The sequence below is a fragment of the Muntiacus reevesi genome, chromosome 4, assembly GCF_963930625.1.
Source record: "Muntiacus reevesi chromosome 4, mMunRee1.1, whole genome shotgun sequence".
In the NCBI taxonomy this organism is placed as follows: Eukaryota; Metazoa; Chordata; class Mammalia; order Artiodactyla; family Cervidae; genus Muntiacus; species Muntiacus reevesi.
Window position 1 is genome coordinate 35,992,683 of NC_089252.1, and position 15,472 is coordinate 36,008,154.

The following is a 15,472-nucleotide window of genomic DNA, read 5'->3' on the forward strand; positions in this document are numbered from 1 at the left end:
TCTGAGCACCAGGGAAGCCCCTGGTAAATTTAATACTAAAAGCTGAGGATTTGATTAATGGCCACTTTTTGCAACTACATTGAAGTGAAGTGAAGTTGCTCAGTTGTGTCCGACTCTTTGCAATCCCATGGACTATAGCCTACCGGGCTCCTCCATCCATGGGATTTTCCAGGCAAGAATACTGGAGTGGGTTGTCAGTTCCTTTTCCAGGAGATCTTCCCAACCCAGGGATCGAACCCAGGTCTCCCGCATTGTAGGCAGACGCTTTACCATCTGAATCACCAGGGAAGACTACACTGAAGGAGGGGCCAAATTAGAATAGATCTGGAATTTAGCATCAAAAGGAAACCTCTTGTGTATTTTACTAATACAAAAGAGAAACTGTTCTAGCAATGTTCCCTATGGATCCTAAAAGTAGCTGCCAAACATAAAAATACCTCTGCCAGATCAGGCAAGTATTTTGCATGCATTATGTGCCATTATGGAGAGTCACCATGGACCACTTTATAAATGCTTGTGCCAAAAATCCATGTCAGAAAACAAATACACTGAAGAGTAAATTTTCCCATTGAGATCTCTTCTAGGGAAAGAGAGCCTTCGCTAGAAGCATTTACAGCCTAAAGTTCACGTCCATTAGAACTTGAGAGAAGACAAATGTGTTTCTTTGTCTATTTTGTAGCATGACCCAGAGCAATGGTATTGCCAATATAAATGATGCTGCGCTTCCAAACAGTTATCAGGGAAGCAATGGGGGCAGCTATTTCATAAATGGTCTACATTCAAAAGAAAAAGTGAAAAGCTCAGTGTTTTGAAAAATGAGTATGTGTCTGCTGGCTGAGATGGAGAAACTCTGGGCACTCCTTATGAAATAAAGCATAATTCCAAACTGGAAAATCATTCAGAAGAGATCGAATAGTTCTACTTTGGTGAGTCATTCCTGATGAAACAACACATACTTTAATGATACATGAAATATAAGGAAATGAGCTTTTTGATCTTGTCCACTTAGACAGCAGAGCCCACAGCTCTCATTATAAAGGGTACGGTATGTATGTGTGCTCCTGATGATGAAACACTCATGAAAGAAATACCAAAAGAGAATGAGTTGATTATCAACTCTAGAGGAAGTTGCTAAGAAGAAAAGGAATGTGCATATTCAGAAACATTAGCTCTTATATTAATGATCGATGTTAGCCTATTCAAATGACAGCCATCATATTTCACTTTCTCCCTAAATTGCTTATGCTAAGTTAACCTTTCATGGCTTATCCCAATGGAATTGAGATTTTGGCCTGGTTGAGCCCCATTCATTATCATGTCCTTTAACTGCACCCAAAGATGGGATGCCCTTAGATGGCAGTGAGACATTATCATGTCCTTTAACTGCACCCAAAGATGGGATGCCCTTAGATGGCAGGTTTGGCCAGTGAATCAGTAAGGTTTCCATTGCAAAAAGAAAAAAAGCAATAATACTTGGAAAACAACATTTAATACATTTTAGTTTTTGAATATAGTTTTATTAATTTTAATTGTGTTTATTTTAAAAGATATTTTAATTTTATTGGAGTATAGTTAATTTACCATAATGGGAAAGAATATGAAAAAGAATGCATGTATATATATACACACACACACACACACACACACACACACACACACACACATATATATATATGAATCACTTTGCTGTATAGAAGAAATTAACACAATATTGTAAATCAACCACACTTCATATTCTGTGATAACCTATATTAAGTAAGTTGATTTACAATGTTGTGTTAATTTCTGCTGTACAGTAAAATGATTCATACACACACACACATGCACACACATATATATAATCCATTTTTTTTTCATATTCTTTTCCATTATGGTTTATCACAGGATATGGAATACAGTTCCCTGTACTATACAGTAGGACCTTGTTATTTATGCATTCTCTATATAATAGTTTACCTCTGTTAATTTCAAACTCCCAATCCATCCCTCCCCCTGCCCCCTTTAACTTTGGCAACCACAAGTCTATTCTCTCTGAGAACACAACATTTTAAATCAGGTTTCCCAAAGAGAAAATGATTAATCCTGTAATATATCACTGAAATTATAACCCCACAAGATGAATAAGCTCCAGGGATTTAATGTACAGCACAGTGCATGTGTCCTATCGCTCAGTCGTGTCCGACTCTTTGCGAGCCTGTGGACTGTAGCCCTCCAGGCTCCTCTGTCCATGGGGTTCTCCAGGCAAGAACACTGGAGTGGGTTGCCATACTTTCCTCCAGGGGCTCTTCCCAACCTAGGGATCGAACCCAGGTCTCCTGCATTGCAGGCAGATTCTTTACCACTGAGTCACCAATAACTACATAATAACAAATAAAATGGAAAACTTACTCAAGGGGCTCAGAGCAAGCCCCATGAAGAAGAATAAACCTGAAGAGAGATTATGCAGGCTGAGAAATTAAAAGAAAAGAATAAGGAAGAACAAACAGAGCTTTAAAGATGGTGGGACACCATCAAACACACCAACATACATGTAATTGGAGTTCCAGAAGGAGAGGTAGAAAATACATTTGAAGAATTAGTGGCCAAAAACATCCCATATCTGATGAAAACTCTTATATATCTAAGAAGCTTAAAAAAACTCAAAATACTATAAACTCAGTGAGATCCACACCTAACCATATCCTTGTAGAAGTGTGAAAAGGCAAAGACAATGAGAAAATCTTGAAAGCCGAAAGAAATGACTCATCACTTACAGGGAATCACCAATAAGATTAAAAGCTGACTTCTCATTTTAAATCAAGGATGCTAGAGGGCATTGAGATGAAATATTCCATTACTGAATGAAAAAGACTGTCAACAAGTCTATATACAGAAAAACTATCTTTCAAAAAAGAAGTTAAGACATTCCCAGAAACAGACTGAGAGATTCATTGCCAGCCACAGAGAGTCTTTTTTCAAACTTCTTTTGCAACACCATATTGTTCCTCAAACGCTTCATTTTCCTTCTGTTTCTTAGAACTTTAACTTCATAAAGGGATCCATTTCACCAACTGATTAGCCCCATCAGAACAGCATAGCTTAGACACAGGAGCAACTTCTACATTTTAAGATTCAGACCGAAGGAACAAACTCCCCTAGGCCCCTTGTTATGTTCTTTGTTGCTCTTCCTCCATAAATGCGTGACGTGGGGAATGAATGTCAGCACTATTTCTGGGAGACATGACACTGCCAAGTGTTGTAGACCTTGCTGTCTCTTAGAAGTCCAGGGTGGGGTAAAAGGAAGATGATGAAATCATCTTGGGGATTTTTCTTTGCTCCATTAACTTCACTCTGTAGAGAAAAAAACTGATATGGGTGGGGATTTGTTGACTGTTCTACTGGGAAGATTATCAAAGAGCCACAGGGTGAGTATCTGCAAAGCCATATGCTAGAAGTTGGGATAATGCATTTTAGTTATAAAGTGGATCTTGTCCAAAATAAAGGTGCACTTCTTCTGACAATAATTCATCAACCCTAGCAACTTTCAACATAAAATGCAGTTCTTACAGGGTGCCAAATATGTTTATCCATCATATTTAGGCTCTTCTGATACTTGGAAGGACTTCCCAGGTGGTGCTAGTGGTAAAGAACTCACCAGAGAAGAACTCAATGCAGGAGATGCAAGAGACTCGGGTTTGATCCCTGGGTCAGGAAGAGCCCCTGGAGAAGGGCACAGAAATTCCTGGAACCGTGCAATCCCCTGGAGGAGGGCACAGAATTCCAAGAAAGATACTTGGAATTCAAACATTCTTTCCTATAGATTAGAGAATCTGTGCAACATTAGATTTAAAACAATACAAATCAGATGCCAGCTATTCATAATGCTTGTGCTAGATGCTGCAGAGAACACGTGATTCCTGCCTTTGATAACATCAATCTCCAGACAGAGACAAATATGCCGAACGAACTTGAAGATAATCTGTGTTGTGCTTATAATAGGGCTTCCCAGTTGGTGTTAGTGGTAAAGAACCCACCTGCCAATGCAGGAGACATATGAGATGCGGGTTTGATCCCTGGGTTGGGAAGATCCTTTGGAGGAAAGCATGGCAACGCCAGTATTCTTGCCTGGGGAATGCCATGAACAGAGGAGCCTGGCGGGCTACAGCCCATGGGGCCACAGAGCTGATACAACTGAAGCGACTTAGTACACACACATGTACTTATAATAAGTGTTCAAGAAAGAAGCAAGAAGAAGGTAGCAAAGAAGAGACTCATTGGGAGTAGAGGTTTTAGGAAAAGTTTTGGAGAAAGGACAGCTTGGAGTCCTCTCAGACCCTGATAGACTGTCACCAGGTAAGAGTGAGCCAGACAGAAGTCATTCCAGACCCAGGGAGCAAAAACTTGGGAGGCTCAGGGCAGAGGACAGTGCCCAGGAAACTGATATGTACAGAGCTGGGCCTGCTTTCATCAGAGGCTTATTGCAGTTGTAACTGCCTGCTGGCCAGTCTCCCCCATAAAACTGTGGGTTCTGGAAGGTAGCGACCACATCTGGGGTCATGGGATTATTTGGAGTCATCACTGTGTTCCCAAAGCTTAGCACAGTGGCTGGCATACATTGTTGTTGTTGTTCAGTTGCTAAGTCATGTCCAACTCTTTGCAACCCCGTGGACTGCAGCACACCAGGCTTCCCTGTCCTTCACTATCTCCTGGAATTTGCTCAGATTCATGTCCATTGAGTCAGTGATGCCATCTAACTATCTAATCCGCTGTCATCCCCTTCTCCTCCTGCCCTCAATCTTTCTCAGCATCAGGGTCTTTTCCAGTGAGTCGGCTCTTTGCATCATATTATTAGATCTCCTTAAAAATTTGTTGAATAAGTGTGTGTGTGGGGGAATGTGGAGAGTCTGAAGTCCATCAAGGCATTGTGACACGAAACCCAGTAAGACCCTGATGAGGACCTGAAAAGAATCAAGGCACCATGGAAAGTGAAGACTTGAGGGGACAGAGGACTTGAGAGGACAGACCTCAAGACTTGAGGTCCCTTTGGAGATCTATTCCTCAGTGACAGAAAGTGTTAGTCACTCAGTCATGTCCTACTCTTTGCGACCCCATGGACTGCAGCCTGCCAGGCTCCTCTGTCCATGGAATTATCCAGGCAAGAATACTGGAACGGGTTGCCATTTCCTTTTCCAGGGGATCTTCCCCACTCAGGGATCAAACCCAGGTCTCCTGCATTGCAGGCAGATTCTTTACCGTCTGAGCCACCAGGGAAGCCCTAAGCGGGACGATAACTCCTCTCATGTTATTTAGACTATAGTCAGACCCAAGGGAATTGATTTCTCTCTTTGGGAGCAGTAAGGAAAGAACCTTTCTTAATATTCAGATGTGCCAAGCAGAGTTTTGTTGATGACTGACTGAGGATACAGTGCTTCATACACAAAGAATTGCTTCAAAGCCCTGCATGCAGGAATTTGGGAGCTCCGGCATGCTTTCAGCATCCGAGGAGGTCTGTGTGAATACACAGCACATGTCCATGGAGGCAGATCCCGCCTAGAACTGAACAGCAGGTGCAGCACTGAGCTCTTTTGCTTTCTTCGGCTCCGGGTGGCCAGTTTTATAAAAACAAGTCTTACGTATCATTTCAAAATGATCCCTACAATTCTCTTCCCTTTAGCTTGATTAAGACCAAAATGATCACTAAATTGATTACAATAATTCAGAGAGAAATGAGATCTGTGGAGCGGCAGTTGCCCTTAGTGGACTTTCCTGGTGGCTCAGCGGTAAAGAATCTGATCAAGCAGGGAACTTGCTCTGCTGAACTTGGCTCCATGTTGTAACAAGCTGGCTTCAAATCTCAGTTGGCTCCTTGGTACTGGAGAAGCCACACTTCCCCCTTGTTTAAAATAGAGAAGAACACCGCCTCGTAGAGCTGTGAGCATTTTTCTTTCTCTTGGCAGCATCACATGGCATGCCTGTGTTCGTGCTAAGTCCCTTCAGTCGTGTCTGACTCTTTGTGACCCCATGGACTGTAGCCCACCAGGCTCCTCTGTCCACGGGGTTCTCCAGGCAAGAATACTGGAGTGGGTTGCTATGCCCTCTTCCAGGGAGTCTTCCCGACCCAGGGATCGAACTCATGTCTCTTATGTCTCTTGCATTGGCAGGAGGGTTCTTTATCACTAGCGCCACCTAGGAAGCCTACCGCATGGTATATGGGATCTTAATTCCCCACCCAGGGATGAAACCCTCAGCTCCTGCATTGGAAGGCAAAGTCTAAACCGCTGGACTTAACCACCTTAACTAAGGAAAGTCCCTTAGAGCTGTGAGAATTTACTGGATAATTAGCATCTCTCTCTCATTGTGGCAAATATAAATAACATAAAACCCGCCATTTCAACCATTTTTTTTTGTTTGTTAATTCTAATTGGAGGATAATTGCTTTATAATATTGTGTTTTTTTCTGCCATACATCAACATGAATCAGCCACAGGTGTACATATGTCCACTCCCTCTTGAATTCCTTCCCACATCCCACCCTATCCCACCCCTCTAGGTTGTCACAGAGCACTGGGCTGAACTTCCTGCACCACAGAGCAAATTCCCACTGGCTATCTATTTTACATATGGTAATGTGTATGTATCCATGCTCCTCTCCATGCATCCCACCCTCTCCTTCCCCCGCTGTGTCCACAAGTCTGTTCCCTATGTCTGCGTCTCCATTGCTGCCCTGCAGATAGGTTCATCAGTACCATCTTTCTAGATTCCAAACACGTGTTAATATGCAGTATTTGTCTTTCTCTTTCTGACTTACTTCACTCTGTACCCTAGGCTCTGGGTTCATCCACCTCATTAGCGCTGACTCAAATGTGCTCTTTTTTAATAGCTGAGTAAATATTCCATCATCCGTTTTTAAGTGTACAGTTGGGTAGCATTAAGAACTTTTACACTGTTGTACAACCATCACCATCATCTAACCACAAAACCTTTTCATCATCTTAAACTGAAACTCTACCCATTAAACACTAACTCCCCATCCTTCCTTCCCTGACCATCTTACTTTCTGTCTCTATGAGTTCGATGACTCTTAAGTACCTCACATAAGTGGAATCATAGTGTTTGTCTGGCTTGTTTTGCTTAGCATAATGTCTTCAAAGTTCATCCATGTTGCAGCATGTGTCAGAATTTCCTTGCTTTAATATTACTTAGTAATATTCCATAATTCTATACACCACATTCTGTTTATCCATTCATCCATCAACAGACACCTGGATTGCTTCTACTTGTTAACTATTGTGAATAACACTGCTATAATCTTAAGTGTACAAATATCTGTTTGAGTCCCTGCTTTCAATTCTTTTGAATATATACTTGAAAGTAGAAATCTTACTTTAACAGAAATACTTAACTTTTCTATCTCATTTCTTAGCAATTAAGCTACCAGCAACTTTGGGGACCAATATAATCAAAACAAACTGTCATTTTTTTTCCTCCAAAAAGATACTCTATTGATCATTTAAGGTAAGTTTTAGGGACACACAATAAGGTAGTATTTCAGGAACTATTATTGCTATGGCTGAAAACAGAAAAATACTTCTATTTGGTGAAAAGTATAGTAATAAATCTGAGTATAATTTTACTGCTCTAGTGATTGCAAAACAGTAATGTAATTAAAACTCGATACAGTAACATTGAGACTAAATTGCATTGCCATGATTAAGACATCCAGGAAAATAATTCTACAAGCAGTTAGAGATTACAGAAAGACTGTTGACAGGAGTGTCAGTCTATGAACCGGTTAAGTAAAGAAATAACGTCATCACTAAAGAAGATGGGATGACAATTCAAATGTACTAGTTAGTAAAGAGCCCTAATTCTTAGGAGGGATGTAAATGCTGCTTTGAGCTGAAGGGAGAGTATTTCTTTCAATTTAAAAAGTGTCAGGGCAGAAGAGGTGTACTTACACAGATGTAAGCTGACATTGACAAATCGGAGTCATTAAAGCCTGTGTGACAGTCTTTTGATAGATTTTTTTCATAAAGTGCTTCATTTTCTGACTTAACTTGAGGAAGAGAAAAACGCAACTAAAGACAGTCTTAAATAATTCTTCTAGTGTTGGTTTTCTTCTAATCCCCCTGGTTGGATGCTCTGTGTCTACACTCACTTCTAGCCTCGCAAAAGGTCTCAAAGAAGACCTCCCTCCCGTCCATATGTCCGTCTTCAGTTGTTTAGAACACAGGTGTCAAGCCCTAGCTAAGCCTCCCTTCTCCTGGTGACACGTCCTCCTTCCTCTGGTCCTGTACGTCGAGACTTGTAGGCGCTTCACTACCTTGATAACTCATCTCTAAAGTAGGTCCTATTTGTTATTTTTTCTTTGATAACTGAGTACCTGGAACTAAACTCAACCTTTCAAACGTGGGTTGACAAGAGTGGAATACAGAACGGCTACTGCTTTCTATTCTGTAGAAAATCATCTTGGGGTGAAGTCTAAAAAGCTTTGGACTTATTGTTTGGCTTATAGTCACCCTGTTGGCTTCTGGTAAGCTTCCTTTGGACAACTTTTATTTACGTATTATTTTTTAACCTTATTATTTTGTATTGGAGTATAGCTGATTAACAATGTTGTGATGGTTTCAGGTAGACAGCAAAGGGACTCAGCCACACATATATATGAGTCCCCCGAACTCCCTTCTCATCCAGGCTGCCACATAGCGTTGAACAGAGTTCCATGTGCTATACAGTAGGGACCTTGCTGGTTATCCATTTAAATGTAGCAATGTGTACGTGCCTTCGGACAACTTTAGATCTTCACCTCAAAGGATGTTAACTCATTACGATTTTTGACCCTTTTCTTCCTGTGAAATTGACACCAAGCTTTATCCTGTCAACCCCATACAATATATGCGCTCTATTCCTTTTTTCTTTTTGGTTGCACTGGGTCTTCACTGCTGTGAGTGGGCTTTCTCTGGTTGCAGCGAGTGGAGGCTACTCTTGGTTGCGGTGAGCAGGCTTCTCATTGCGGTGGCTTCTCTTGTTGTGGAGCACAGGGTCCAGGCTGCGTGGGTTTCAGAAGTTGCGGCACACGAGCTCAGTAGTTGCAGATCGAGGGCTTAGGTGTTCCACAGCATGTGGAATCGTCCCAGAACAGGGATCAAATCCACATTGGCAGGTGGATTCCCATCCACTGTGCCACCAGGGAAGTCCATATCAGCTATTCTTGTTAGTTGTGTCATCAGCAAATGTGATAACAGAAGCAAGTTTAATAAAATCCCAAGTCAGTGAGTGTTACAAAGTTCTATGCTTTACCTACAATGCCTTATTCAGTTAGCACACCAATATGATGAGTCATTCTAACAGTTATGAAGCATTTTTATTCCTATTTTATAGATGAGGAAACTGAGGCTGATGAGTTTGTAAACTTAGAATTGGAAGCTTGGCCTATCTAATTTCTGTCATCTTAACTACCTTATGGCCTCCCCATAAGCATGCCACGTATTTTCTTACTCCATCACCTGTAAAATTATTGACTAGGATCGGGCAAATCCATTGTCTTTGGAGTTGGCTCAGTCCATTAACAGCATAGTCTTTGACAGGCTCTTTATCATGTACCTCTGTGACCCAGCCCATGCTTCTCTGATGTCAGTTTTTTCCCGCAAGCCTATTGGGATCTACTGTTTAAATGTTTTAAATGCAGTTCCATTCCTCTGATATGTCTCAACCAGTTCAGAGAGGAAAAATATAGGCAGTCCTGTATGTTCCTTTTTAGTCAGTCTATGCTGGCTCCTTCTTTTCTAAATCATCATAAACCATCCGTTTAAAAATCCATTCTGAAGTTGCCCCAGGGATTTACATTAGATTAACTATTTGAAATTTTTAGAATCCTCTCTTTAGAAAACTGAGATAATATTTACTTCTTTTCTGGCACTTTCCCTATGGTTCCCAAAATATTACCAATATTGATTCTACAGTTACATCTGCATTCCTTTAGATGGAAATTAAATTTTCTTGGCTTTATGTATTTGCTGCTTATTTGTGGCAGTTACCTACTTGTGTTCTAAGTTGGGCTTAGGTAGTTGGCCATATTCTTTTTGTATGCCCAGTTCAATTAAGTTTTAACTCAGAAAGCTATTATGTATTGGGGAAGTATATTGTAACCAAATATAAACATGGTTCCTAGACATTTAGGGCTGCTTCTCACCTATGCCATGCTTCTGTACAAATTAGAAAAAGATGCCCCTTTCTCAAATAAGAAAGTGCTTAGATAATTATATTATGGTGTAACCTGAATAATTTATGGTAGATTCCATCCTAACATGGCTCTTTGGCTCTAGCTGCATGATACAAATGCTCACATTTTGACCCAATCTCACATAAGACAGAACTATTTTAGACAATGACTGCTGAGATTGGAGGCATGGTTTCCACACTTCACTCAGACTGGTAAGAATGATGATTCCAATATACTATGATAAGCTGTAATTCCTAAAACTACCACTAAAAAAGCTATACAAGAAGATACACTAAAAAACACTATAGATAAATCAAAATGGAATTCTAAAAAATATTCAAGTTTCCCCTAACAAATCAGGAAAAAACCCAGGGAAACAAAAAAGTAAAAACTAACCAGAAAATCAGAAAATTAAGAAAATCAAATGGAAGCTTTAAATCCTAAGATAGTAATTAAATTAAATGTAACTAATTGAATGCACGAATTAAAAGAGTTGCAGGTAGGATTAAAAAACATGACCCAACTATAAGCTGTCTAATGATGGACCTAGACAGCATATTAAAAAGCAGAAACATCACTTTGCTAACAAAGGTTCCTATGGTCAAAGCTATGGTTTTTCCCGTAGTCATGTATGGATGTGAGAGTTAGACCATAAAGAAAGCTGAGCACTGAAGAATTGATGCGTTTGAACTGTGGTGTTGGAGAAGACTCCTGCGAGTCCCTTGGACGACTAGGAGATCCAACCAGTCCATCCTAAAGGAGATCAGTCCTGGGTGTTCATTGGAAGGACTGATGTTGAAGCTGAAACTCCAATACTTTGGCCACCTGATGTGAAGAGCTGACTCATTGGAAAAGACCCTGATACTGGGAAAGATTGAGGGCAGGAGGGAAAGGGAGCAGCAGAAGGTAAATGGTTGGATGGCATCACTGACTCGATGGATGTGAGTTTGAGAAAACTCTAGGAGACAGTGAAGGACAGAGAAGCCTGGCGTGCTGCAGTCCATGGGGTTGTGAAGAGTTGGACACGACTGAGCAACTGAACAACAACAAAAAGAAGGAACATACTTAAAATATACAGATATAAACTGAAAGCAAAAAGAGAAAAAGTTGTACCATGCAAACATGAATCAAAGGAAAACAACAGTGACTCTATTAATATCAGATAAAGAAATTTTACCATTAAAGCTTGTGGTAAAGAAAATGACCAGAGGCAGAGAGGAATATTACATAGTGGTTAAAGAGTTGATCCATCAAGAAGACAACCCCCAATATGTATGAATTAAATGACAGAACTGCAAAATAAGTGAAGCAAAAACTTATAGAACTGAGTGATGGAAAAATCCATCATTATAGTTAGAGATGTCAACAACCACTTTTCATCAATTGATAGAGCAACTTGATAAAATCGGCAAGGATATATTAATATTAATAGAAGAACTCAACTCTATCAATCAAGAGTCAAATGGACATTTAGAAAAGCCTTCATCCAAGAACAGCACACTACACATTCTTTCCAAATATTCATGGGACATATACACATGTAGACCATATTCTGGGCCATAAAATGAAGCTTCAACCAATTAAAAAAAAATCAATATCATATACAGCATGCCCTCTGATCCCAGTGGAGCTGCATGAGAATTGAGAAACAGAAAGATAACAAGAATATCTCTAAACACATGGAAGCTAAACACTCAAAGCTAAATGACTTGTAGATCTAAGGAAGCCTCAGTGGAAATCGAAAAATACACTGGACTGAATGAAAATTGAAATACAACATATCAAATTTTGTGGAGGCATAGCTGAAGCAATGCAGAGAGGAAAATCGATGGCACTAAATGCATAAGTTAGACAAGAAGAAAAGTCTCAAACCGGTAAGTTTTACCTCCTGAATCTTGAAAAGAGTAAAATAAACTTGAAAAAAGGAAGAGGGACTTCCCTGGTGGTCCAGTGGTTAGGACATCACCTTCCAATGCAGGGGGTGCAGGTTCAATCCCTGGTCAGGGAGCTAAGATCCCGCGTGCCTCGTGGCCAGAAAACCAAAACATGAAAAAAATACAACTGGAATCAATATTGTAACAAATTCAATAAAGACTAAAAATGGTCTACGTCAAATAATTCTTAAAAAAGAAAGAAAATTATAGAGATGAGGGCAAAAATCAATGAATTGAAAAGAGAAAAACAATATAGAAAATCAGGGAAACAAAGAGCTGATTCTTTGAAAAGATCAATAAAACTGACAAACTTTTGTCTAACAATGAATAAAAGAAGACAGAAATCACCATTATGAAAAACATGGGAAAAAAAATAAAAAAATAAATCACCATTATGAAGAATGAGACAAAGTACATCACTACAGACATAAAAGTGATAACAAAGGGATACTATGAATGACTGTATACAGATAAATTCGACAATTTAGATGAAATGGACCAATTCTTTGAAAAACACAAAGGACCAAATTCACCCAATATTAAACAGTCAACAGAGATGTAACTCATAAATATATCAAATTTTTAATTAAAAACTCACCCGAAAAAAATATCCGGCCCAGGTGTTTTCACAGGAGAATTCTACCAAAATTTAAAACCAAATTAAAACCAATTATACAAAATCTTTTCTAGAAAACAGAAGGGAAGTTAATGTTTCCTGACTCATTTTATGAAGCTAGCATTACCTTGATACCAAAAGCAGAAAAAGAAAACCACAGATCTTGTGAATAAAGACAGAAATGTCCTTAACAAAACACTGGCAAATAGAATTCAGCAACATATATAAAGAATTATATACCAAGAGCAGGTCAAGTTTATTTTACTTAGATGGGGTATTCCACTTGCACAGATGCCAGACTGGTTTAAAATTTGAAAATCAGTCAATGTAATCCACCTTATTAATAAGCTAAAGGGGGAAAATTACACAGTCTTACCGACTGATGCAGAAAATGCATTTGACAACAACTCATTCATTATTAAACCTCTCAGAAAAATAGAAATAAAAGGGAACGTCCTCAATTTGACAAAGATTATCTACAAAAAACCTACAGCTAGCAACAAGGCAAGGATGTCCATTCTCACCATTCTTACTCAACATTGTGCTGGAAGTCCTAGCCAGTGCAGTAAGGAAGCAAAAAGCATACACATTAGGAAACAAGAAATAAAACCACCCCTGTTGTAGGTGACATGATTGCCAACATAGAAAATCCCAAGGAATCTGCCCAAAATTCCTGAACTAGTAAGTAAATTTAGCAAAGTCACAGGATATAAGATGCTAAAAAATCAACTGTATTTCTAAATACCAGCCTGAACATATGGACACTGAAAGTAGATATGCAACACCATTTACAATCACTTTAAAATACTTAGGTGTAGTCTGACCACATGTTGTAAACAAAACATGTGCAGGACTTGCATACTGGAAACTAAGCAACACTGATGAAAGAAATCAAAGAAGATCTAGATAAATGCAGATGCATACCACATTTATGAATTTAAATACTCAACATAGTCAAGATGTCAATTTCCCCCAAATTGATATGCAGGTTTAATGCATTTCCTATCAACATCACATACTTTTGTAGATATAGACACGACTAAAATTTACATGGAAAGTTAAAGGAACTAGAATAGCTAAAATAATTTTTAAAAGTAAAGTAAGATTTACTCTACTCTTTTTGTGGGGAGTTTGACACACAGATCAATGGAACAGAATGGAGAATCTAGAAATAAACCGAAAGAAATATGTCCAACTGATTATTGACAAAAGTGCAAGAGCAATTCAAGGAGGAAATATAGCCTTTTCATAAATGGTGTTGGAGTAAACATTCATAGATATTGACTTTGAACTTTAAGTCTCACAGCTTACACAAGAATAAACTAAAAATGGATCCTGGACTTCAATGTAAAGTAGACTTTTAGGGGGAAAAAAGACATTAAAGAAAATCTTTGGGGTTCTAGACTAGGTTCTTAGATTTGGCACAAAGAATGATCCATAAAAGGGAAACTTGATAAATTCACCTCATCAAAAGCTTTTCTTCTGTGAAAGACTATTAAAGTAAAAAAACAAAGCTAGACATGAGAAGGTATTTGAACATCACACATAAGACAAAGAACTTATAGTTTGATTAAAAAAAATACCTTAAAAACCCAACCCAAAAAGCCCAACCAGCAAATGGGCAAAAGATGGAAAGAGACATTTCACAAATAAGCCCAACAAAAAAGTCAACATCAGAAGCCAGTGAGGAAACACAAATGAAATCCATGAGAAAGCCCTACACACCAATCAGAATGACTAATATAAGAAAAAATAATGACCACAAATACTGATGAGGATTTAAAGAAACAGAATCACTCATGGATGGCTTGTGGGAATATAAAATGGTGTAGCCACCCTAAAAAATAGTATGATAGCTCCTTCAAAAATGAAACATGCAACTATTAAAAGACTAACCATTGTATTCCTGGGAATTTATCTTAGAGAAATGAAGCCTATATTCACTGAAAAGCCTCCACAGGAATGTTATCACAGCTTTATCCATAATAAATTGGGAAGAGCCCAGATGTCCTTCAACAGTTGAAAGACTAAACAAACTGTGATACACCCTTATCACGCAAGACCACTCGGCCAGCCTGGAGGAATCCTCAGAGCATGGTGAAAGGTTTTGTATTTTGACTATCCTGGCTGTGATATTGTACTACAGTTCTGCAAGATGTTTTCATCAGAGGAAACTGTATAAAGGGGACAGGGGATCTCCCTGTATTACTTTTTATTACTATATGAGAATCTACACTATGCCAAGGTAAAAATTTAATTAAAAAATAATTCTACCCTCAGAGAATGAATGGGTTAGAATATAGAAGAAACTAATAACATGATTTCTCACCTCATCCTAAGCTGAATGTTGGAACTACGTTCACACCTGAGAATAAGGAGAACCAAGTTAATCTCCAGATTTTTAAACTTCTGCCATGACGAAGCCGCGTCTGTGTCTGTGGCAATGCGTAATGCACGCCTTAAGCATGTACCTGTGATACAGCAAGTCCATTTCTGGGTATTTATCCGAAGAAAATGAAAACACTAATTTGAAAAGATATATGCACACTTATGTTCATTGCAGCATTATCTACAATACCAACCTAAGTGCCCATCAACAGATGAATGGATAAAGATGTGTTTTATATTTATATATATATGTATATATACACATACACAATGGAATACTACTCAGCCAGAAAAAGGAATGAAATCCTGCCAATTGCCACGAAAATGGATGGA

General features: G+C 39.0%; 1 protein-coding gene across 6 annotated transcripts in view; it reads right to left on the reverse strand.

Annotated features, from left to right (window-relative positions):
- DLGAP1 (DLG associated protein 1) overlaps window positions 1–15,472 on the reverse strand; it is a 288,426-nt gene that overhangs the window by 149,255 nt on the left and 123,699 nt on the right. The gene's annotated exons all lie outside the window — the stretch shown is intronic.